The sequence below is a fragment of the Lytechinus variegatus genome, chromosome 9 (genome assembly GCF_018143015.1).
Source record: "Lytechinus variegatus isolate NC3 chromosome 9, Lvar_3.0, whole genome shotgun sequence".
In the NCBI taxonomy this organism is placed as follows: Eukaryota; Metazoa; Echinodermata; class Echinoidea; order Temnopleuroida; family Toxopneustidae; genus Lytechinus; species Lytechinus variegatus.
The window spans coordinates 8300559-8328114 of NC_054748.1; the positions used below are offsets into that span (position 1 = coordinate 8300559).

The 27556-nt window shown below is 36.7% G+C and overlaps 1 long non-coding RNA gene across 1 annotated transcript in view; it reads right to left on the minus strand.

Annotated features, from left to right (window-relative positions):
* LOC121421114 overlaps positions 1-27556 on the minus strand; it is a 75197-nt gene that overhangs the window by 35705 nt on the left and 11936 nt on the right. Inside the window, exon 2 of the long non-coding RNA XR_005970940.1 lies at positions 19647-19869. This is a non-coding gene — a long non-coding RNA (uncharacterized LOC121421114). The remainder of the gene's footprint in view (positions 1-19646; positions 19870-27556) is intronic.

A 27556-nucleotide genomic window follows, 5' to 3' on the forward strand; every position in this document is an offset into this window, starting at 1 on the left:
GGTACTTTTGTCCCAAATCCGATGTTCTTGTCCTTTCGATTCATTTGTTCCATACGTTTTTTTTTCAATAAATCTGACCATATTATGTGAAATCTTAAGAAAATCAGTACAAACTACAAATATCTAAGAGCTAATCTCCAGTTGAATGATGTCGAGAAATAGATGGATATCAATTGGCTTTTCTTGTAAAAATAGACAGGAAACCCCAGTCTAATTTCATCCTCTCCGAGGTTAGAAGATCTTCTCTCTAATTCCTGTGAAAAATAGAAAACTATTTCACGTCGGATTGAAACACGAGGCGTGGCCCTTCTCAGGACTGATTACTCAATTGTCCAGAACGGATCGTGGAAAGTCCCCGTCAAATCTACCCAACTTTCTTCACGTTCACCAAGAACAATCTCCATACCATGAATCATGAATTACTAATTCTTCCATTAATCAGGGGAAATTCACGGAAATCTTGTGGAGAAAAATAAACTAAAATATGTGTTGTTTGACTTGGCTGATCCGTCTGTAAGCCCGACGTGAGATCCGCAGCCCTGCTATCGAAGAGGAACACTTGTCATGAGACCTGACTTGCTTCACACTCCCCTCCCAATTCAAATGCTGAGTGATTCTAACTAGAGACTGACCAATCACGGGGCTTACCGAGGGTCGATCCATTAATCCAGGGGGTGTTAAAAGATTTTTATTTGCTTTGCACATTAATCAGAGCATTCGAAAGCAGTGGGGGAAAATACAATATTGAGTAGGGGCATGTTCACTGTGGATGAATCATGAAGCTTTCATTTTATCCCTTAAAACATAGGTCAAAGAATTTTATAAATCAATCATTTCAAAATAAAGAATGAGATAAAAATGAATGAAACTACAAAACACTCCAGGGAATTTTTTTCCATGGTATCGGCATTACAATTTGTTGCATGTTTCTTTTTATGACTGGCACTGCTTTAAACACAAAATCTATGATTATTTGACTGCACAGAACATACATAATATTAGTAATTTTTTTTTTCTTTTACACTCAGAAATACAGATTTGAGAAGTACAATTATTCCCTTTGAGTCATTCAAATGCATTTATCAAATGCAAAATGCAAGCATAAGTATTATATTATTACACAAGAATATTGAATATTACTATTTTTATTATTATAACCATTATTGTCATTGTTGGCTTTTTTCTTCTCCATGTAGGTTAATTATTCTACAGACAAAAATGCAAAGTATTAAAATGCATAATGTGAAATACTATTTTCAACTCGTTTTCATTTTAGAAACATATATATCTCACTAATCACAAACTCTCACATTTCAGTATATGCCACATGGTGATAATGTGTAATGTAATCCTAAACAGTGACAAAAAATACATAAATAGCAAAAAACAGTCGAGAAAACACAGGATAGAATATGCAACCTACTAATTACTAATCTAGAAAAGATACAATTGTTGGGATAGTTTTACATGTACTAATCAATGCGTACAAATTAGAAGGTATGCTCATCTGAAAACATCTGCCCCCCCCCCCCTCTTACAGAGAGAGTAACGATTGATCCAATCAATCACAACTATGGAAAGCCAGCAACGTCAACATCTAAAATGCATGTTAGTTCAACATGTTCTCTAGATACGATGCAATTTCATTATTTTCCTGACAATTCGATGTGCTCTCCTCTGTTTACAAAGGACATTTTGCAAATTTCATGTAGAAAAAATTATGACACCGTTGGATTTCCATAGAGTTACAATTGATTGGATCAATTGTAACTCAGATGAGCCCCTGATGTCCAAAACAATGCAACAACTTAACAGCAATTATCGTTAGTTCGTTATGAATAATTCATGGAACCAACCGACACTCAAATTCTAAAATGACATCGGGGGGGGGGGATTTCATGAAAGGGTTACTATAGTAACGATGCTTCTCAGCCAATCAAAATCCAACTTGTCGGATCCAACAACTTGACAGACATCAAATGTTGATGAAACTGGTTACATGTTTCCTGACGTTTAACCACTCTTCAGCTGATTTAATCCATTATTCATTTCATTTATTTTCCATTTCCAACAATCTTTTACAATAAGTTTTGCTTCATACATCTTAAAATTATCAATAAAACAAGAAAACTTTATGTATAATAATCAAGATGACCATACTAACAGGTCGGAAACGGAGGAAGCTGCTAAAAAGCAAAGCTTGTAGAATCAAGGAGATTTCACATCTCCTTGGTAGAATGCATCCTCCTATTGTTTCTGCCTCCATCTACAATGTGTAGACCAATTTCGTTTGTATACTGCTTTTATGGTACTGGGGGCGGCTTAAAGGTATATGCTAGTTTTGGTAACGATATCAAAATGAGTTCGTACAGAATCCAATGAAATGACCACCAAAGTGTCTGTTTGTATAAATAAAACGCATGTGCCAAAGGATTCTGGAAGAAATTGTGTAATTGCTGAGAAATCAGCAAATAAGCACAGGATTCGGGAGGGCGTCGGGCCCGACGCTCTAAGCAATAATTATACATTGTCCCACGTGCGCTTATCTGTGTTGGGGATCTTCGGTGTGAACATTTTTTCAGCGTAGATTTCAAGATTCACAAAGTTCAGTTAATGTAACTGTACCAGATCTAGATCCTCGATGATATACTGACAATTAAGCCTTGTTTTACAGACTTTCTCGTGAAATCAGTGTTTACTGCAACTACTGGAATTTCTCTTTAAAATATGCCGAACAAAAGTTAGCTCTTTCACTGACATAGCAACACATTTAGCGTAACACATGATGATAATCCATGAAATGTGCTTTTATTCTTCTTTTTGAACCCCCCTCCGAGTAATGGCCGTCATTAAAGGAGAATGAAACCTTTGGAACAAGATACATGTAGCTTGTGTGAAAATCAAAGAAACAGATTAACAAAAGTTTGAGAAAGATCAGACAAATAATGAGAAAGTTATGAGCATTTGAATATTGTGATCACTAATGCTATGGAGATCCTCACATTGGCAATGGGACAAATATGTGTGATGTCACTTCTGAACAACTCTCCCATTACTTTGGTATATATTTCACTTTAACTTATTCTTTTTAAAGGAGGGCATGTAATACAGAATTTTAAAGAATACATCATGGATAAAGAGTTTGTATCACCATATAAAGAAAAAACCAAAAGAGACATTTTGGGGGTATTTTATAGTCAATCAAAGGAAAAGTTGTTCACACGTGACATCACACATCCTTATCGCATTGCCAATGAGAGGATCTCCTTAGCATTAGTGATTGCAATATTCAAATACTCATAACTTTCTCATTATTTGTCTCATTTTTCTCAAACTTTCTGTTCTTATTCTTTGATTTTTCTGTTTCGACAGTTGTTAAGTTGCTGTGAAGTCAAATAAAGAATACTTCTGCAAAACAAAATATCCAAGATTTCCAAAACCAATACCAAAAGCCTTTCAAATTCTACCTTGGAGACCGAATTGCATCTTACAAATTGTCTGACCATGCCTGGTTCTAATAGTTAAAACTTAAAATGATCGAAACATGGAATTTAAAACTACGCCATGTAATGCAAAACATAGTGAATACACCTATTTTGTAGTGAAGACGGCTACCGCAAATAAAAAAAACAAAATTCACAGAAACAGGCGATATTGCTTGGAAAATGATCGTAAAGATTACGCCACAAAACAACGTTTCAAAAGGAGTACTCTGAGTCTGAAGCCTATCATAATGCATTTTCTACATGTTTCTGGATATTCAATGGAGCGCCATGATTGAGTACTAAAGAATGCATTTGCCTTTCGGTTGGACAGAAACTGGGACATCGAATGATTCTCCTCCTTTTTGTATGAATTTTTATAAAAGCTTTCACAAGAAGTGAATCTTCAAAAGGATGTTATGCACAGAAAAGAAGCTTCACTCCATATATAGATGATATAAACTGGGTTGCCTTTTACATTTCCCCCGTATACTTTTTTATTTCTAAGGCAATTATTTATCTTGTTTGGTGCATCGCAAGCTCGGCAGGTGGAAACACAAAGATTGGTCACGACAATGTGGAATAAGACGAGAGGCTGAATGGATGCGAGGGATGAAGCGAGGAGAGAGCGGAGGAGAGCGAGAGAGAGCGGAAGAGAGCATTGCCCATTGTTCCGTGATGAGGATGAAGGATGGGGGAAGATGGGTTGTTCTAAAAACTGAAGAGGCAAGCAGATCAAAAAGAAGAATAAGCGAGATTGTTTGCTATGGAGCGAGGATGCTTTACAATTGACTGGGCCGCATCTCTTCCTGTTTATCTAAGAATGGTTGGGGGAGTAGAAGGCTGTGTTTATACTTTATTTTGAATCAGAAATATGTATGTTATTTCATGATTTATTTGTTTATTTATTCAAGTTCATGTAGGCCTATTTGTTTCTTATAAATCTCAACATCAATACTGTTTTGGAAGGCACTGGTGAAACAAACTTGGTACAAAGTTTGCATTTGCATTTGTATTCTTTGAAGATGTCATAAACATCTTAATATTTCAATATGTATTTTCATTCATTTGTTTTTAAACAGGTTAACCCTAGCAATATCAATAATGTCTTCTAATAGGCCCTATTCCCACACAAATGTTGCAACATTTGAATGTTTTGAGGATGAACTCCTATCAAATGGTTGATAGAGTAAAAGGGTGAGTTTATACCTCAATTTGAAAAATGAAATTAACATTTAAAATATGTTTGAATGGGTTATTAAGGGATAACTGGTATTGAAACACTGTTCAATGGAGTACTGTTCATACTCAAGTTTTATACATTTGAGAGAAGCCAGGGGACCAGGACAGAAAATTGAACAGTATTCTTGAGTAGAAACACAACCTTTATATGTGATGCATCATTTTTTTATACTTCCAAAGAAACATTTTCAGAGAATCATCTATCTCAATCACATCAAACGGTGCATCTACAATAGTAGTTCAAAATATGACATACTTTGAACCAAAATATCTTTCCTGGATTAAAGAAAAAAAAATGGGGGAGTGCTTCATGAAAGTTATGTCAGTGAATTTCGCTGACCAATTCGCTCTAAGCCAATCAGATGCAAGGATTTCAGTAACTTATAACACTTGTCAGTGATAATCACTGGCTATTTGTTTCATGAAATGCTCCCCTGAACACACCCCTAAGAATGGATAAGCGAGGAAGATGGCGGAGAATAAACAAGAGATGGGAAGCATCGTCTAACCAAGCGACTAATTCATGGATTCTTCCCTCCTCCAAAGAAACAACAAAAAAAGAGTGTAATTCGTGCTAAGGCGCTTTGCGGCGCGCATTATGACGTGAAATGTCATTGCCGCGGCAGACGAGGGCGGTTTCCTTTCTGAGGCTCGACTCTCGTGGAATAATCGATGGGTTTATTCGATGCTCATCTCCCGTTCTCTCACTCGAATGGGGAGGAAAATGTCGAATCGAATAGTGGGCATTTTCACGCTCTGAACATCGGATGATCAGAAAACACCTTTTAGTCTAAACCTTCTTCACCTTTATCTCTTCAAGGGTGTTAAAGATTCAAACAAAAGCCATGATGTTTCTTCAACAAAACAAGGGTTTTACAGGAGGCAGGTTAACAGTTCAAGGATTCGATGACAATCGCTACCAAGGCTAATTGAAAAATCTTTACAAAGTTCAATGTCAATCTCTACATACATGTAAACATACAGATCTATGTCTTTCTCTGTACAACTTTGAAATTTCTTCAAGGGTTTTGAAGATGCAAACAAAAGCCATGATGTTTCTTAAAAAAACAAGGGTTTTACAGGAGGAAGGTTAACAGTGTTCAAGGATTCGATGACAATCGCTACCAATGCTGATTGAAAAATCTTTACAAAGTACTATGTCATTCTCTACATGTAAACATACAGATGTACATCTTTCTCTGTACAGCTTTAAAAATGAGTGACCAACAACAGACTTAACAAAGTATGATAAAAGCAAAAGAGTAATATTGGAGTGGCATACACTGCAAAAACGCCGGTGTTAATATAACACTAGCCTTGTATCTATATCAGTCCACACCAGAGAGGTGTTGAAACAACACCAGATAAGAATCAAACCGATATTGGCTTAACACTAATTGGTGTCAGCCTAACACCAAGCCGGTGATGTTTCAGCATCTCTCTGGTGTGGACCGATATAGATACCAGGCTGGTGTTAAATTAACACCGGCGTTTTTGCAGTGTACTGCAGGAGAAGTGGTAGTAATGAGAGAAGAGTAGTAGTATAGGAGTACCAGGAGGTAGTACACGTAGTAAGTAGTACATGTAGCTGTAGAACATGTATTAGAAAATTACAATTTAAAGAGAAATGCCAGTAGTTGCAGTAAACACTGATTTAATGAGAGAGTCTGTAAAATCAGGCTTAATTGTCAGAATATCATTGAGGATCTAGATCTGGTACAGTTAACATAAACTGAACTTTGTGAAATATTGAAATCTACACTGAAAAACGTTCACACTGAAGATCACCAACACAGATAGGCACACGTGGGACAGTGTATTAATATTGCTGGAATAAAGACCCGACGGAAGTGACCAAATCTGCGCTTATTTTGCTTATTTCTCAGCAATTACACAATTTCTTCCAGAATCCTTTGGCACATATTTTTTATTCATACAGACACTTGGGTGGTCATTATATTAGATTCTGTCAAAAGTCATTTTGAGATCGTTACCAAAACTGGAATTTATCTTTAAAAGAATTATAACTTATTTTCCTTCATGAATACAGTGGGTGTATAGTCTTTTTAATATATACATGTGTGTCTAAAAAGATTCCTCTTCCTCCTCCTCTTCCATTCCCCCCCCCCCCCACATCTACCTTCATCCCCTTCCTCCCCTCTTCCTCATCTCCTCCTCCAGCCCCCCTCCCCGCACTTTCCCCTACCTCACTCCTCCTTTTTGTATTTTCCTCATCCATTCTTCATCACATCTTCTCCATCATACTCTCCACCCTACATCTTACGTCAGTCAGTCATCTCCATCTTGTCATCTTAACTTGAAATGAGAACTCTGATTCTGATTGATGAAAAAATTTCCTCCCAATACTCCTAATCTTCCTCCCCCTCCTCCCCCCCCCCTTCCTCTTTCTCCTCCTCCCCTCCTCCCCCTTCTCCTCCTCCTCCTCCTTCTCCCCCTCTTTCTCCTCCTCCTCCTCCCCTTCCCCCTTCCCCCCTCCTCCCCATCCCCCTTCCTCCACCCCCTACCCTCCCCGCTTTCCCCTTCCTCACTCCTCCTCCTTGTATTTTCCTCATCCATTCTTCATCAAAACAATCTGACCATCTCCATCATATTCATCAGGCTACATCTTACATTCATTTCCATCTTGTCATCTAAACTTGAAAGGAGAACTCCCGCTCCTGATTGGTAAATTGCTTAATGGCCTTCACTTTGATGCGGTGACAATGGGGCATTCAAGCCAACACACAATACCATCATTCATCTTCTCCTTCCTTGGCAGGTCTAAACTAAATTGTGTTCAACTTGGAGAATGCAAGCAAGAGTTAGTCTGCATGCACAGACTCATATTTGACAATTTGTTCACCAATTTAAGGTCTAGAGTGAAGACTATACTCCAAACTCTGCCTGTGTCAAATACAAGCCAGCCACAGCACATCTTGCATCTAGTCTCACTAGTTCAGACTCTGTATTATGCACTAGATGCGAATTTGGAAAAGCAAGGGTCTGTACCTGAAGACTAAGCAAGAGCTTTTACTTGCTACCATGGCAATAACAGCACCAATCTCTCATTCAGACAGACCAAAACTTATGGTACTCCACACCATAAATGAACTATTTGTTATGGTAGCCTATACTTACTTTTTCCTGATCTAAATGAACATTGAGAACAATATTTGAAGCAGAATATGAAATGCCTTTCGAGAGGAACTCCTTCTAATCTACTAAAATCACTATTAGTTTCCAAATTTGGTCCTTTTCGCCTGCATGTTTTTTATTCAGGAAGAATATAAAGATGATAATATCCACTGTTTTATATGATACCTCTTCAGATGGTATTTTTTAATGCTAACACATTCTGGCGAAACATTTTGATGTAGTCCTATACATTCATTTCTGTGCATAGTTCAGGTGTTTAACAGTTTTCATATTCATTCATAATTTAAAAGACTGATCAACAATCAGTCATTAACCACACTGAGCTACAATAAATTCTGTCTAAAAGTGAAACTGATGAAATTACACTCCAAATTACCGGGAATAGTAAATCCAGATTGGCTGTGAATAATCCCATTCAAATAATTTGAATCCTTAAGATTTATTTATAATTTTCAAGACTTTAATTCAAATTTAATTCTTTCAGAAAATCCAATGTTTGGCTGGTCACAATTACCCACAGCCAATCTGAAGCTCTGTTCCATGAAGAGCTTCAACTATGGTAACTTTTACATTATTGTAACTATGGTACCAAATTTCCATGGAAACATTGGTTTTGATTGGCTGCTGCCCCTATTACCATGGTATTTACTGTAATGGCAAGTTACCTCAGTTATAAGTTTTTAATCTTTAAGTAACAGGCCCATGGGATAATATTTTTTAAAATCCATAAAATTCATTGTATATTATTAAAGCAATATTATGTTTAAAATCTGTACATACAGTACATGGATGTGACATTCAGTTTGATTTTGTTCAAACAAATGAGGAAAATGCATTATTGCTAAGAAATGAGCAAAATAAGCATGGAATGAATTTCCAAGCAATATTAATACACAGTTCCCACATATGCATTTCTGTGTCTGTCAGTGATCATTAGAAATATCGATTATGAGCTAAGATTTCATGATTTTTGCAAAGATAAGATTACATTTAATGAACCAGATCTATATATACACTGTATGATAATATGGTGACAACAATTAACACCTTGATCTTAAAGACTTTCTCATGAAATAATCCTTTTCTGTCTTTTACCTTTAAAGCGATCATATTTACTGCTTTTATAATGCCCAAGTTTATATCACAGAGGAATCTTCTTTTGCTTGGTCTAAACCAGTTTTGCCATAAAAAAAGAAGACAGTCTTTATATCTACACTGGCATTGAAGATGAAAAGCAATGCCATATTAGTCTGCACACACAGACTCAAAGTTGACACTTAAACAAAAAATACCACACTGCAAATAAATGGGTGTTAGTTTAACACCAGCTCAGTATCTATATATAGGAAAATACCAGAGGTGTTGTTACAACACCACTTCGGCTTTAGGCTAACACTGGACAAGCACATAAACAACAAGAGTTATAACTTGTTACCAACATCAGTTTGATTCTAAACTGGTGTTGTTTCAACTCTTCCCTGGTGTTTTCCATGATACCGGGCTGGTGTTAAATCAACACCAGTATTTCTGCAGTGCTGGGCCAAAAAACTAAACCCAAGTGCATGTCAAAAAACAAATTGTAGAGGCCATCACAGTACATGTGTGAATCTAGTCTTTAGTCTCATTACTTCGGACTCTGCGTGTCTTGATACACCTTGCAAAAACCAAAGGTCTGTATCTGCAGACTAATTGGAGGTATACTTCTTTTGAAAGATGAAAAGCAACGCCATATGGAGATGGTGTTTGGAGTACAATAGAGCACTGTCGTCACGCAAAGCCTCTTAGGAGCTCACTCCCTTGCCTAGCATCTCGCCGATGTTTTCGCCTCAAGATCCATTGTATGGTGCCGAAGATTTCACAATAGTCGCTGTAAGCCAGGGACGATGTTTAGAATTTACACAAGCAAGGGATGAAATATCGATAATAGATGAAGGAAAGTCAAGTTAAATCCAGTGCTTTGCAGTCGCTTGTATGTAGCTGGTTTTGTTTGTTACTTTATGGTTTTGGGAAGGAAAAAGTCACGAGCGTAGAAGGGTGAATCGATGTTTACACTGATCAGCTGACATATGGTTTTGAGTGTTAAACATGGAAAAGAATTTGATGTTTTTGCCAATCTGTTTATTGCTATATATCTTTATAAAATATGCCACTACTTTCTTTAAGCAAGTAGCATAATTTTTCTCTCTATTTTGCTGCATTACTTTCCTCTAATCTATTCAGGTTCAACCTTCCCACCAAATTCCATTTTTCTCATTTTTCTTTCATTCTATTTCTCTTTCTTTATTTCTTTATTGATCTCTCTCACAAAAGCACCCCCCCCCCTATCCTTGCTCTCTCTCTCTCCTTTTTTCTCTCTTCAAACTACATGTACAGGGGGTAACTGTAGAAAAAGAAAGAGAAATTACCCTTATCTCTTTTTCTCTCTTCCTCCCGGTCTAACCACCCCACCCCCTTCTTTCTCTCTGATTCCAAAAGAGAGGAGAAAATAAGAAGACCAGAATGAATACACCCCCCCTCTCCCTCCTCTTTCTCCCCAACTATATTTCTCTTATTCCAAAACTCCTACGCACTTTTAGAAGCAGGGAGGAAAAAAAGAGAAAGGACATAATTAATAAATACCCCCCCCCCCCCCTTCTCTCTCTTTTTTATTCCAAACTATTGTAGGAAAAGAGGAGGGATAATAAAATAAAAGGCCAGAATGGATGTAAATCACAAGGGTGCTTGCATACGTGTAGAGGCTGGTCTCCCCCCCCCCCCCCCCCCTCTTCTCTTACCCTCTCTGTCTGACTATCCCCTTCTCTCCCTCTTTCTCTCTTATTTCAATATACCTAGGACATTGTAAAAAAATATAATAAAGAGAGAAAGAAGCGAGAAAGAATGAAGGAAGCAAGCGAGAAAAACAGAAAAGGCCAGAATGAATAAATCAAAAGAGAGCATACACACGAAGAGGTTGGTCTGGTGGGCGTCGTGAATGGCGAGCGGAAGAGGTAGACCCTGGGTAGCTTGCGTGAGGAGTGAGATTACAGCGGCCGGAGAATAATAGGAGCAGATGGTAGCAGGCAGCAGCACCTCGAAGGGTATTGTTTGCGCAACAAAAGCCCCAGATCCGGAGGAAACAAAAGATATGGGTAGAGCGAGAGGGACAGGAAGAGCGTATGATGGAAAAGCCAATGACTATACCTCGCTCACTTCGCACTGATTTTTTTTTTTCGTCCCCCTTGTATTTCCTCTAAATTCTCTGTTTTTCTCTCTCTATCATCTTTTGTGCGACAACACAATGCCATCTAGCTGTATTATTCTTCAGGGTTTTTTGGTGGGTATAATGACAGGTTTGAAAGCTTTTATAGATGGAAAGAGAGAGAAATGGGTGTTGATAGGGAATGATCTTCAGGTACAGTATAGGCCTAGACCTTTGTACAGTAATTGTACAGTATCATGGACCTACGAGCATTATGAAGGTGTATAGGGGTTCATGTATTGGGGTTCTTGATATACATGTATAGGGGTCCTACATGTAAATGTGGTTGAAATTAGATTATTCTAATTACACGCTCCAAAAGGCAATTAGAAACCAACACCAGCCAGTTATCTACTGCACGTACATGTATGCAGGAAAACATCAGGAAAATGTTGAAACTTGTAATATTTAATTTCCATTCAAACATACATGTATTATACAAAGTACACACGTAAATCAGATAGAAATTAACAGATGAGTATCATTAAACCATCATCAGTGATTGTAAGACAGACTTGAAATGCTATGAATCCAGTGACCAGGTAATTGTGAAGCGCTTTGAACAGTCGTAGATTGATATTATATAAATGCCAATTATTACAATACAAATGTAGAATGTAATAAAAAACACAGCAGTATAAAATATTAAAAGCATATGGAAATTTTGCTACAAGCAAAGTTTGTAAAGTGTACATTCCCCCCCCCCCCCAGTGAAAGAGTAAAAATAAGTATTACAAAATTTGGTATTTTAAATTTGTATATAGGCCTACAGGAAGGAAAGAGAAAAAAATGAAAAAGGTGGAAATCATATTTGCACAATGGTTAAAGTTTGTTAGAATTTTGTACGAACGCACACAGAGGCTCTTTTGTCAAGTGTACTATACATGTACTTTATATACTCCAAACATTTTCATGTTTCAATCATTATTTAAATTATGTATGAAGAATGACTGTTTGTATGAACGCACCCTATAGAGCCTGTCTGTGTCTCATGTCAAGAGTGCACTACTCACACTCCAAACAGTTTGACATTTCAATCATTAGCGTTTCACCAGACAATGGATTCATTGTTTCACAGTGAACCATACTGAGAGGCCTCAAGGGATCAGAGCAGACTAAATATTCCTCTCTCTCTCTCTCTCTTTGACCCCGTTCTCATTACCATCCTAAAACTAGTGTAGTGGAAACTAGTTTAATGTGTAATGAGAACGGTCGATGCCGCCTTGGAAGCGATCTTCCAAAACCAGTTCAGAAAACCACCTTGCGATTTAGTTTTCAAGATCACTTTGCCTCATTAAACTGGTTTCAGAGTGAGCACACAACTTTTCTTCGGGAAGCGATTTTTGCATGTACGTTGTGTGTAAAATACCAACGTTGCGCTGCGGTTTCAAATTTTGCGCGAAACTGTGAGCGTACCCATAACAACAAGATCACTTTCCATGAAGTGGTTTTGAAAACCACTTTCGGGTGATCAAATGGGAATGCTAGCAAAGCGATCTTCAAAACTTGTTTTCTGAACGGGTCTCCAGTAAACTAGTTTATATGACTGTAATGAGAACAGTGTCTCTCTCTCAGTGCATGTACATGTGGGTTTGATATTTCTAAGAAATTAAATTTCATGAAATACCAGAGAGAGGGGGAGAGAGAGGGGGGAGGGGAAGAGAAACAGCAGAGAATTTTCTATTGTTTTGATCAGGAAATTAACAATTCCCTATTTACATGTATGTCTCATCTGTGAATAACTAGAACATTCAATTCAATGGTCACGTCCACACTAAGAATGACCTCATTTGAATATAAACAATAACATATCAAACAAGGATAATGCTGAACATCTCATCAAAATCGGATTTAATATAAGTAAAGTAAGAAAATTATGATGTTCTGTTCTGAAGTGTTGCTTAATTTTTCTTCATATAGCCAAAAAAATAGTAAACAATATTGGTGAAGGTTTGAGGAAAATCTGTTAAAGAGTAAATTAGAGTTCAAAGTTTTGGATTTGTGACATCATAAACGAGCATCTGCCCCATGTGTTATGTAATATAAAATGCATGAATTTCAAATTTTGTATGGTTCCTGATGACTTAATTTTGTTTTCTATTCATGGTCGGGTGTGAAATGATTTGTCTATTGATATACAAAAGGTACAGTGAAAATCATTTTCAATTTTCTGAGAAAATGACATTTCATTGATTTTTTACCATTCGCTATGAAGGAATGCTGCTTGCATATGACGTCACAAATCAAATAATTGAAATTCTAATAACTTTTTAATTATTTGATGAATTTTTTCAAACCTTCGGCAATATTTTTATTATTTTTTCGGCTATTTTTACAATAAAGTTTTTGTCAGGGTGAACTTCCCCTTTAAGGTCACACACTCACTACATGTATTTCTTTTGTTTATTATCAAATAGTCCTTCATAATACCTGTAGAACAACTGTGAACCTCTACAGATAGGCCTACATGTAATACTCTGTTTAATAGTGTACATGTAGCATTATCCTGAAAATGTACTCACAACCTAGGGCTCCATTGCATAAAAAGTTACTATTATGGTAAATCTGCCATCCGATGGTAACTACCATGGAATCCTTGATTTTGATTGGCTGATGAGCATTGTTACCATCGTACATGTAGTTACCATTGGATAGCAAGGTTATCATAATAGTAACTTTTTATACACCGGGCATCTGAAGGTACTCCCCCCCCCCCCCCCTGTATTGCAAATTCGTCTACTGCCAACTCGTCCACTCATCACATGGTCTACCTTCATAGTCTAATGCCATTCCGTCCATTAACATTTGGTCCAATATCCACTTGGTCCAATCATCACTTTGTCTAATCACAAGTTCTTCAATAACCATTTCATCTCATAAACAGTTGGTCTAATATCCATTTATTTTCACTCATTTCACCCAATTAACAACTAGTCTTTTTAGACCAAATGATTTATGGACTAAATGGCTATTGGACTAAACTGGTTATTAGACGAAATGGTGAGTGGATAAAATGATGTGGATAGTGGACAAACTGAAGGTAGACGAGTTGGTAATTGGACGAATCGCCATTGGACCAATTGAAAATAAACCCTTTCTTCCGTTCTGGGCTGGGGCATACATGTACACTGTACCTTCCTGCACCAGCCTCACCCCCCCTTCCCGATCCCACCCCCCCCCCCCATCATGACCCCATGGCAACCCCCTGCAGACTTGAAGCAGGTGCTTAGCCCTAGTTTATGCACCTTTGATAACATGGAGTCCCGCAAAATGGCGTACACCAGATGTAAATATTGTCTCGTCATGTTCTCAAGTAGAATTACAAATCAAAACAAAACAGTGCATACAGTACAAAATCTTGATGAAAATGAGATGCACTATGTACATGTAGGTATTCATGTAGTAGAATTGCAGAACAAAATGTGCTATGTCTGGTATTAAAACAAACAGTAAAAAAGTAAGGCCTGCTTGAATAAATCTCATAAAAGACAATTTCTTGTGTAGAAATAAGTATAACAATACAAAACAAATCAAAATTTAAAAACCAACGCACCAATAATGCACCCAAAAATTCTCAACAAACATGAGGTGCACTAGATACATTCCTGAATAAGAATTGCAAAAGATACCTATAAATTATGCTTTAATGATTGGCAAGAGACAGTCTAGATTGTTGAGGCATGCATGCTAAAGAATAAATGACTCACTATTAAAATGTTGAAAATATGAAGAACAAGCAATTCTTATCCATTTGTTGATAACAGCAATATCGAAAGTGATAAAAACCTATTCAACTTTCTGATTTTACAGCATATTATACACACCCCCCCCTCCCCCACTAAAAACAAGAAATCAATTGTAAAATGTCAATATGGACAGTTTCTTCTCGGACAAGATCAACCAAGACATAAAAACAATAACAATACCAAGAGATATTTCTGGGCAAAGCGGCAAGACTCCCAAGAATCACACTCACGCATCCCACACTTGGAAAAGGAGATAAAAATACACATGTACATGATCATCTTTGTTTTGTTTTCAGTGGGACTGCACAGTAAAGATGAAGTCATCATTTCTGTTTTCTTCATGAAGTGGTTATCAATATAGTGGTGATATTCTCCATTTTAAAATCAAGGGTCACTCACAGTTCTATTAAAATCTGCATGTATCTGGTTCACATCTATAGGCTGAATCTATCAACTTTTCCAACTTACATGTTCATTTCAAAGATGTGTTTCATGGCCACTAGCAGGTGAATGGGCTCTAACTCTTTTTTTCGAGTGAAAGTCTATTCTCTCATTTGAACGAGCTGCAGATCTGTTTCTTTACAGATGCAGAGTTAGCCGATCCATAGCTCAGTCACTGATCAAATACGGTAAATGTACCGGTACATTTTAAAATATGGCCACACCCCTCACTTTGATTTTTACAGTATGTAATCATACTTCTCAATACCAACCTGAAGCTTTGTTGAATTATATGGTCAACACCTGGGAAGCATTTCATGAAACAGAATGTCACTGGTTTTCACTCACAGCTGTTGTAAGCTACTGAAATCCTTGCATCTGATTGGCTCAGAGCAAAGTACCCAGAGAAAATAACTGACAGGGTGCATTGAGAAACATTACCCAGACGCCTATGCCAACTGAACCAACCCCGCCCTATAATATTGAATTCTTTGCCCAAATATTTCCCTTTTAAATCATCATTCTCTCAATTCTATTATTTTGTGGCCTGTTTGTTAAACACTGATCTATAGTAAAGTTCTCTTTTTTTATTCTTTTGTGTCTCTTTCTCTTTTTCAATCTTTGATTCAGACTGTGAATCTATTGTAGTCAATTCAACAATACTACATGCATGTACCCCCCTATAGGTAATGTAGGCAACAATAAGGGTCACACATAAAGATACATGTACATGTATATCCCTACTGGATAGAACACAGTGTACCACAGTGTGTTCACAGTGTGGAACACAATGAACACACTGTTAAAATAAATTTGAGCATTTCAACAGTGTGAATCACATCACAGTGGACAATGTGAACACGCTGTGAACAGTCACACGGTCGAGGTGTCCACTGAGTGAAAATATGATCACACTGATACATTTGTGAGAGTGTAAACAGACATACTCTTGAGTTATCCACAGTGTGAAAATGTCTTCACACTGTGGAATGTGAGCATTTTCATAGTGTGAATATTTTCATAGATGACTGTGTGAACAGACACACTGTCGAGGTGTCCACAGTGTGAAAATATCTTCACACTGTTGAATTTGAGCATTTCAACAGTGTGAATCACATATTCACATCTAGTCGACAATGTGAACACACTGTGAACAGTCACACTGTTGAGGTGTCCACAGTGTGAAAATATCATTACACTGTTTAATTTGAGCACTATAACAGTGTGAATAATGTTTTCACATAGCCCACTATGTGAACACACTGTGATCACACTATCTGACACTGTTTTCTTTCCAGCAAGGAAAGTCAATATCAAATTGTGCAGAGCAATTGGTCAAGATTTGTTTGCAGACATTGACATACATGTATAGACCCAATCTTAGGCAAGGATTTGCTCATGTTTTTAGTTCTTTTTGCCTTTTAATATTCACCTCAATATCTCCAATAAGAAATAGAGATTCAAAGATGCATCTCTCATTTTTTTTTCCTGGAAGCCTCAAAAGAATAATTGCTTTAACTTAATTGTTATCTGCCATGCATGATAATTCATGAAGAATATAAAGCTCTCAACTCTACATAGCCAATGATACTTTATACATGTACATGTAGATAACTGTGATTTCTAGCAGCTCTCTGAACACAGATTTCCTTTTTATGAGACACACTGTAGATTTACGATTCCATCATACGATTCTCCACAATGTATATTTACTGGTGCAGGGCAGCGATGGATACAATACAATACAATAGATGCAAAAGGAGAAATACAGAAATACAAGGCTTTCAATCTTTACAATATTATTTCATACCACCATTCCTCGAACAATTGGCCATTGTTCCAGCTAGAAACTAAAAGTATTGAGGGCGAGAATGAAAAATTTCCCCAACACAGCATAGCATACATAACTTGTAGTCTAGGTCAGCCTTTCTTTTCATCCAATTCATGCCAACTATTTGCTGGATATTTCCTTATAACATCGACGATCGAAGTGGTAGTGGTAGCAAATGATACTTTATCTGATAACTGTGATTTCTACACGTAGCTCTAAACACAGATTTAATTTTATGAGACACACTGTAGATTAACCATTCCATCATATGATTCTCCACAATGTATATTTACTGGTGCAGGGCAGCGATGGATACAACACAATATAATACAATAGATGCAAAAGGAGAAAGAAATAAAGAAATAGAAAGCTTTCAATCTTTACAATATTCTTTCATACCACCATTCCTCTAACAATTGGCCATTGTTCCTGCTAGAAACTATTGAGGGCGAGAATGAAAAGCCCCCACACAGTACAGCATACAGAACATATAGTCTAGGCCAGCCTTTCTTTTCATCCAATTCATGCCAACTATTTGCTGAATATTTCCTTATAACATCGACAATGGAAGCCCCCTTTTTCTTTTGGTTTCTGTTCTTTTATTTGCCCCATGCATGTTTGTAACAGGGTCAAAACTACTGAGGGGGATAAAGGAGACAAAATTTTTTGTTCTGCTTCGCAAGAAACCTTTCAAACAGAACGCCTTCACCGCAGAAATCTATAGAAATTGTATATTTATAAAACACCATTCTCATACATTCGGCTTCAGAAAATCATATTTGATCATTCACAAGATGGATGATATTCACTTTACCTAGGGTATGGGGTATGAAATGTTATACATATGTATATTATTGTATATTATTAGAAAAGTCTCCTCTCTTCGAAAATATGTCTAAACTTCATACAAAAGTGAGTTCACTATTTTGTATTCTACTAAAACTCCACACAAAATCACACAGTGTCATAGACCAAAGGTGACTGCCTTTACTGTAGACATTAAAATACATGCGACAAAACAAAAGTAAACCTTTAATTAAAACCAGTTCTGGTTTTATTGATGCCTAATATTCACACAATTGTTTAATTTTCAAGAGAAAAAGTAAGGTAATTCCAAGACAAGCATTGCTTCCTTCTTTGTGGCTTGTGCTTCCTTGTCTCAAAAGCTTCATTAGGGTGGGGTTCATATGTGTTTTAAACAGAGTTGAAAATTATTGAATAAAGATAAATTTGCTGATTACTTCTTTTTCATGTAAGGGCGTAGTATGCAGTGCCTAAAATTAATCCAATGCCTTCAAAAGCATGACCAAGGACTGTATCTTAGAGGCCGTTCTCATTACGCTTTCTAAAACTAGTTTACTGGAAACCGATTCAGGAAACCACTTTGGAAGATCGCTTTGCTAGCGTTCTCACTTGATCACACGAAAGTGGTTTTCAAAATCACTTCACGTAAAGCGCTCTTGTTGCTATGGAAATGCTCTCAGTGGGGTGAGACGTTTCGCGCGAAATTCAAAACCGCAGCATAGGCATTCTACACCTGTTGTGTGGAGTAGCGCGCTCAAAATGTGCGAAGATCGCTTCCCGAAGAACAGTTGTGTCCTCACTTACGCTAAAACCAGTTTAACGAGGCAAAGCGATCTTGAAAACTACATCGCGAGGTGGTTTTCCAAACTGGTTTAGAAGATCGCTTCCAAGACTGCTTTGACCGTTCTCACTACGCGTTAAACTAGTTTCCACTAAACTAGTTTTAGGAACGTAGTGAGAACAGCCTCATACACTATGGCCTCATATCCCAGTTCTATAATATCTGCTCTTTCCCTTATCCTCACCTTTGCATTATTCAGAACCAAAGACTCTCTTACAATCCTAACTCTAACCGTATGCCCTCTGAGATATTGGCCCAAATTCACAACTTTGGTTTCGAAACCCAACGGTTGAATCCATGGTTTATGCAGATTACCTGTATACATAATACACTTTAATAATTTAGCCCATATCGGAGGCGTGTATAAAAAAACGTCCAATGCTGATGCGCGCTTTTGTCACAGTGCGCCAAATTGACGCCTGTTACCATGGTTAGATACACTATTTTATTCCTAGTCCACTGTTTGAAGAGTGGACTCATGAATTCAAAACAGTGGACTCATGAATAAAATAGCATGGATGACCACGGCAACAGGCGTCAATTTGGTGCACTGTGACAAAAGCATGCATCAGCATTGGACATTTCTTTAATATACGTAGTAAATTAAGCATAATTTATACAGGAAATCTACATAAACCATGGACTCAACCGTGGGTTTTCGAAACCACTTTTGTGAATTTGTGCCACTGAGACCGGAAAAAATGTTGCAGAAGCAAGTGTAGTGTCCCCAATATTCCATGTAACCATTGGTATATTATAATATGCCAATTTGGTGCCCCTTTTTCTTTTTTTCCCCATCTGTGCTGTACAAACGTGCCCTGACTGTAGAAGAATACAAGAATGATTTACATAACTTGAAACTTACCACAGGCCAGAAGCGGATGTAGACTTTCCTCAACTCAAACTCATCCAGAGATTTGAACCTTGAGGCCAATCAGTGACTACCGCTTGCACCACAGAGCCTTGGTGTGTTGCTTCACTGTCCTAAAGAGTGCCTCCGACTCCGACTCTCTGATAGTGATCGCAGTGATGAACGCTAACGAGCAGGAGGAGGAGGAAAATGATGACAATACTGATGACAGATTATGCTGTAAGGGGAAAACATACAACCAATGCCAGTCAAAAAAATGTCTTTCTATCAAACAGGCAATTGATGTTGAATCGAAATCCCAAGACGATTGGATGCCTTGAACATTTAGTGTTTCTCTCCAGAGATCTAGCTTGCTTGCTCAAGAGAAACCCATATCTCCTAACAATCTCAACATTTATCTACTAATCAAATCTAGATAGGAATTGCAAAATGTCATTGAGCTAACAAGGGAGTCCTTTATTCTTTGGTGGTTAGAAAGCCACACCTCATGTCGCTGGGATGAAGCCTGTGAGCTGATACTGTCAAGCAGCACATAATGAGCATGAAAAGTTTGAATGAACTCATGAATATTCATGAGCTGAGGCAACACCCACTGCCATGCTAGACCAATGAGAGATGGTCAATCGATAAAGCATGGTTGTGTGTAGATTGTTTTCTTCTCAAGTGAATACACACACTACCTGTGAATTCACAAACCAACACACAGATTCCAATTTTTACCTGAGCTGTGTTTTCAATATGAATATTCATTATGTGTACAAGTTCTGTACTCAAAATTCACATACATACAATGAAGTGTGAGCAAAAAGTTACACCTGTATTTTTTATCCAAATGAATGTGGTTTATAACTTTACATTTCTTTTCTTACAACAGCAATAATTCATCACTGAATGTAAGCTATTGTTGGTCCCATTTATTTTATATGTGGGACTTCTCTGCATTTTTGTTACATATATTGACAATGAAATCAACCAATCAAAATCAATTCATGAAATGTAAGTGTAGTGAACAACTCTAGTGAGATTATATGATTTGTATACATGTACTTGTAAATGAACAAAATCATCAAAAGACCAAACCTTCTTCTTATCTTGGAGCTACATGTTGTATTTCATGATGGTTGTTCTAATAATTTACACCATAGTCAAAGTGTTAATTTCTTTAATACAACAGCTAAAAAAATGCAAACTTTGTTTTGATTCACTTTATATGTTATCAATTTTCAGGTAAAAGACAAAGTCCATACAGTTTTTCATTTATATCATTTTCCTTTTTAAGCTGACTGAAGCTTTGTCTTAAGGGGGTACTCCAGGCTGAAAAAAGTATGATTTTAAAGAGATAAAGAAAAATCAGATGAGCAAAACTCTGAAAATTACATCCAAATCAGACAAGGAATAACAAAGTTTATATGGCATTTTAAAGATTTGCATTATTCCAGTGAAACGGGACAAAACAAATATTGGAATAACAACTGATTTAAATAGTGCATTAGATATTCATTGCTGCAACTTACATGTATTTCATTACAAGGGAGACCTCTCATTCGCACATGTATGACAAATCAAACAATTATGGTTTCACGTATAAAAAAAACAGAAAAAGGAAAGTGTGGATGTGACATCATCAGCCCACCTGAGGAATATTCATGAAAACAAGCAATTGCAAAGAACTACTTTCACAAAATATTGCTTAACTTTAAAATTAAATGACAATTAACTTTTTATTCAAGTGGTTATCATATTTTGATGGAATATTCTGCATTTTGCTGTAGTCCTGTAATAGTCAATGTTAATATATTTTTAAGTAATCAATTATGTACAGTACATACAACTCTAAGAAGTGACAGGAAGAGATAGAAAAGAGGAAAATGAAAATAAAAGCTTGGAGAAAGAGCTGAGTGGGAGCAGAGGATAAGGAGAGGGGGGTAAAAATGTACCCCTCTTCCAAAGGATAGAAACCACCCAGTATCAAGCGAGGGTTAATAGATGGAGCAGTAATCAACAAAGACACCGCAGCTATTGAAAACTTTGCATTAATTGTCTGCAAACACGCTGCAAGTTTCTCCGAGAAGATAACATAGCCGCTCCATTCGTCTCCACGGCAACGCAATCAACAACCCATAAACCGATTAGTTTATATTAATAACACTGACAGTTGAACTCCTTATCTTGGACCGTTCGGGGGGAAGTCGAAAATCAAAGAGACAGAAAGAGATGTAGATTGCAGGTCGTGAAAAGGAGTCATGGGAAAGAAACATGGTGTCTTCAAATTTAAAATAGAAAAACTAATATGACACACCAGATTTTTTTTTCAAGGAAAATATGCACTGTAGATAATAGAAATAGAGTGTCCTCAAATAGAAGGGTAGTAGAAAAATTACTGGTAATATGACAGACTATACTTTTTTCCCCGAAGGAAAATATGAAAATACAGTATCTTAAAAAAAGAAAACAGAAAAACTAATATGACAGACAATATTTTTTTCATGGAAAATATACAATGTAGAAAATAGAGTGTCCTCAAATAGAAAGTAGAAGGTAGAAAAACTACAATTACAGTATGTTGTGTGTGTTTTTTTGCAAATATAAAAATACAGAATCTTATAAATTAAAAACAAATTAAAGACTTACTTTCGTTAAAAATGGAAATACTTCTTTTTCTATCAAGGAAAATATTATCATGGTATCATCAAACAGAAATTACAAAAAATGTGATTTTTTTTTTTCAAAAGAAAATACAGAGACATATTAGACTGCAGAATGTAGGATTAATTGCTGACAACCTTTTTAGAAAGGGGGATAGGATCTATTAAAGTGCTCTAGAACACAAAACTCAAAAGGGTGGAAAAGGGCAGGAGTGTCAGCAAGTTCCATTCTTATTAAAAATGCTGTCAATCTTCGACCCTTTTAAAGGGTGATTTACACCTTTCCACCCTTTTATACTGTGAGGATTTGGTAAAACAAAACTCTTTCATTTCATGAAATTTGACACTGAACAATCTAAATAACAGTTGAATAAAAAGCATACGTGTATGAAAGGAATGATTCATTTTTTATATTTTCTTCAACCTTTTTTGTGGCGACAATCGGTTAACCACAACAAGGAGTCAGAATTCAAAGAAATGTGAGCTGCAGGAAGACATATTGTGCAATTCTACACATATTACATGTACCTATTCATCTATTGTCTTATATTGACTTCAGAAAAAAAATTATGATGAATACATGTTATGACTTCAATTGATGTAAATTATGTGTGTTTCTAAAAAGAACACGGCTCGGCTTCAGTCTGAAAAGGGAGACTCAACTTTTACCAGAATTAAGTGGAAAAATACAAGAGCAAGTAATTCAAAAAGTTATAATGAATTTTTTTTTTCTTGGGGATTTTGTGGGAGGTCTTCCTTCTAAATTTCTTGTTTAGTTATTACCTGTACATTAAAATACATGTACATGTAAGAGGTTTATTGCATCGCCTTGTGATACATGTATGATAATGCAATATTCATGAAACTGTCTTATAGAAAAGGACACATTTGTTATTATTCGTTTCAATTTGGTGTAAAAGTGCAAGGAAGCAGAAAATAACTCAAAGGTTTACTTATGCTTACATGTACATGTACATGGAAATACATACTACATGTAGTTCTACACTGTTATAGAAAATATTTTAATTAATGTTACAAAGAGCGATAATCATGAATGCAGTCCTCCATAATTATGCTAGAGAATAGAAGAAAAAAAAGACAAAGTGCATGAAAAGGGCTATTTTATATTAAGAAGAAGTGACAAGAGTAGCCTCCAAGTCGCGCGAAGGAACGCGACCCCCACTGCATCGTGCAAAGGCCATGTCATGATAAGGCGGTTCTAACTTGTCCGATATTACAATGTCTGGTAATTCAAATAGGAAGCTTTCCAACAAGAGGCATTACGGCTGATAATAGGAGGATATGCTCAAACGGGAAATTATCTCATTTTGTATTATTGGAACTGACAGCGAAAGCCAATTCTACTGTCAGCTTCCTTTTGTCATCTCTATCATCACTTCTCTGACTCCCTCCATCTACCCCCGCCCCTTTTTATCCAACTATCTTTACCTCTCCCACTCTTTCTCTCTTCCCCTTTTTTCTCCTTCTCTCCCACTCTCTCTCCCTCTCTTTCTTGCTCTCTCCCTCTATCATGTACACCATTATTCCCCTACCCTCCTTCCCTTCCCTCTCTTTCTCCCTCTCTGCTCCCTTCTCCGTGTCTATTTTTATTTCATCCCCCCCTCTCCCTACATCACGCCACCATTTTTTTTCAGTAAACATTTACTTTTGCTATTAAAAGGTATATGATCACACCCCCCCAAAAAAAAACACCAATAACAATGATGAAAATAAATAAATTAGATAGATAGATACATGTAGATAGACAGACAGACAGACAGACAGACAGATAGATAGATAATTAGATATATATATATAGATATATATATATATATATAAACAAACAAATAGATAATGAATAGAGAGATAAATAATAAATTAATTACATGTAAGTAATCAATCAGCACTGGGTCCACACCTCGTAGAGTCAATGATACAAAGAAATTATCAATAAATTATCTAAAATGATAAAAGTAAGATCTACAATAAACATCACCCATTAATATTAAAGTTATTATTACATCTATTAACATGTCCGAGGGCAGTGGTCACGTTCTTTTTTCAGGAAGACATTCACGAAAATGTAAGCTGTCACAAACAAGATTTGTTCCTTTTTTTAGGAGAAAGCAGGGGATAGAAGAAGTTATAGGAGTAGGTTGACAGTCAGGAAACACTGGGATGGGTGATATCGGTTTGAGAGGTGCTCTAATCGCATTATTACTGACAGACCAGCCTGAAATCAGTAGATAAAGCCGTTTCTCCGCTCAAACAAGTGCAGACGGAGGGCAATCTTCTGTAACCGTCATATTATGTTCATTACTGAGCTGAACTTGAGATTATGTCTTGTGCTATTCCATGATCAAACAAGGGAGGGTTTCATGGAAGGGTTTTGTCAGCGAGGATCACAGACTGACTCACTCTCAGCCAATCGGATGCAAGGATTTCAGTAGCTTGAAACAATAGTCGGTGATGATTGGTTCCATGGAATGGTCCCCAGGGTGTCCCCCTAATGAATGAAGTGTCTCCTATATGAATAGGATCAGGGTTGGCTTGTTAAGCATATGACTCGATTCAGCCCAGATTCGGCCAAAATTGAGGTCTGGTTTGAGTTTAGTTTTGTGCAAATCATGTCATGTATGGGATACATATTGGATGTTTCCTATTTGGTTTAACAGTGATAAACAAACAATATTGATATATTGGCCGGATGGGAATAGATCAAGCTTTCTGCGCATGGGCTGTAAAAGGTCATTGGAGATAAACCATCTAGGTGGTATTCAAATTCACTGACATAAGCATAATTTCTGATCTGGTCATTCCTTTTAAAAATTCTTTTCATCACATCCACTGACGAGTATTAACAAAGTGTTGAAAACTCATTTGTCAGAATAAATAGTAAATTTAAGAATAGCTAATGTGCAAAAAGTTGAAAAGCAACTTCCAAATTTGATCACTGAAGTACTTCTCCATGGGGTCATCTGGTTCATGCAATGTCTTTCTTCCTTTGAATTTACATATAAATACAATAGGATGCTATGTCAGGATATCTTGTGCAAAATCTTAATTTGAGAGTGTTTGAGCTCATCCTTATGAAAGTGGATTGAAAAAAAATAAGACTTCCCTTCATAATCTGTGAACATATCGTCGCACGCACCACGAACCGTCCTCTCTGCCACTTCGATGCGAATGTTAGTCTTGCAGAGAACGCATTTAAAAAAAAGGTTTTTTAAAACCAGCAATAAGTGCACCTACAAGGAGAGCAAATTATTTACCAGTGTCTTTTGTCGATAGTTCAGGCTGCAAAGTTTCATCCCGTATCTTTACATATTCTTGAAGTGAATTATTTACGCCACAGTGGGCATCGTAACAGAGAGGACGGTTCGTGGTGAAATCGCGAGGCGCGATAGCACACTGTATCTGCGCAGAGAGGACGGTTCGTGGTGCATGCGACGATATGTGCACCATCTCCATTCTACAGAACACTTTCCACCATTTTTTTTTACTATAAAGCAAATGCAAGGCATCTTACAAAAAATAACATGAGAAATTGTTATTGAGTTGCACGGGCACTAATTCGCTCCAGAGAGGAGACTGATGTTTCATCAAGATCACCTTGCCAGAGGACAATGGTGCTATAGTGGGATAGGCAAACCCCCATCACTATATGTAGTCTGCAAGAACACACACTGATTGCATCTTTTATCAATAACTGGGTCTTTAACTTAAGACTAGCACAAATACAACTTGCTGTTCTGTACACAAGTCACTAATACTTTACCAAGTATTTTAGGCTGCTTTTTCAGACCACTTTCCTAGAGGGAGGGGCTGCACAGCAAACTACCCCCTACCCTTCATAATTCTAGTCTTCAAGATCAAGACTAATGTATGCACCATCAACCAACACTTAATTTTATACAGTGTACATATTTTACCAATAGAGGGCAGTCTAGTCACTACGGCAGTCATCATGACCAGTCAAAAAAAATCTTGTCTGAAATTCACCAGTAAAATCTGTTGTTTGATTGAGCTTCATTGCAGAGTTGGCCCATCTCAGGTAACCATAGACCTGCTACACTTCATTACACTCATTGACACCACAAAGCCCTATGGCTAGTGCAACATCATCTCAGGTCAATGAACTTTAAACAGTCTCTGAGCTGAGGTCAAATAAAGGTAGCCTACATAATGTACATGTACACAATGATCTAGACAAAAATAATAAAACAATCACATTTTCTGATATGAACACTGTACATAAATGGAATTCACTTTATTTGTGTGTGTGAACCCAATATCACGGGCAGTTTGTTTGAAGTTGATGGTGACCCAATCGCTTTGTGTAACGGGAGGTGAACTTAGATGCCACAAAATGAAAATTAGAACAACGGTACATGTACATTGTAGGCCTTAAAGGGGAAGTTCACCCTGAAGAAAACTTCATTGCAAAAATAGCAGAAAAAATAGTATAAAATATTGGTGAAGTTTTGATGAAAATCCGTTAAAGAGTAAGAAAGTTACAGTATTAGAGTTCAAAGTTTTGGATGTGTGACGTCATAAACTAGCAGCTGCCCCATCTGTTAAGTAATATAAAATGCATGAATTTCAAATTTTGCATGGTTCCTGATGACTTAATTTTGTTTTCTATTCAAGGTCGGGTGTGAAATGATCTGTCTATTGATATACAAAAGGTACAGTGAAAACCATTTTCAATTTTCTGAGAAAATGACATTTCATTGATTTTTTACCATTCGCTATGTAGGAATGCTGCTCACATATGACGTCACAAATCAAATAATTTTTTAATAATTTGATGAATTTTTCTCAAACCTTCGGCAATATTTTTTATTATTTTTTCTGCTATTTTTACAATGAAGTTTTTGTCAGGGTGAACTTCCCCTTTAAGAACTGGGTTCTAATTCCTGATTCATACAGTGTACTGTACATGTATATGTATATGCAAGAGATGATAAAAATCTTATCTAAAATCTCCCCCACTTGTTCGATGGGATTTTTTTTTAAACTTGCTTGCCAATTGCAAAAACAATATCAGGGTAATAACAATTACCCTGAAAACATACTTTATACTAGTGCATAATATCTGCATGACTATTAATGGTATGACCACATTGATCACTGCCCTATGATGCTAAATAGGACATGACAAAAAATATGCATGCAATGTTCATGTCATTATCATGTATGTAGATTAATGGTTCTTAATCTACTTTCATAGAAACGTGAAGAAGGGGATTAAGATTA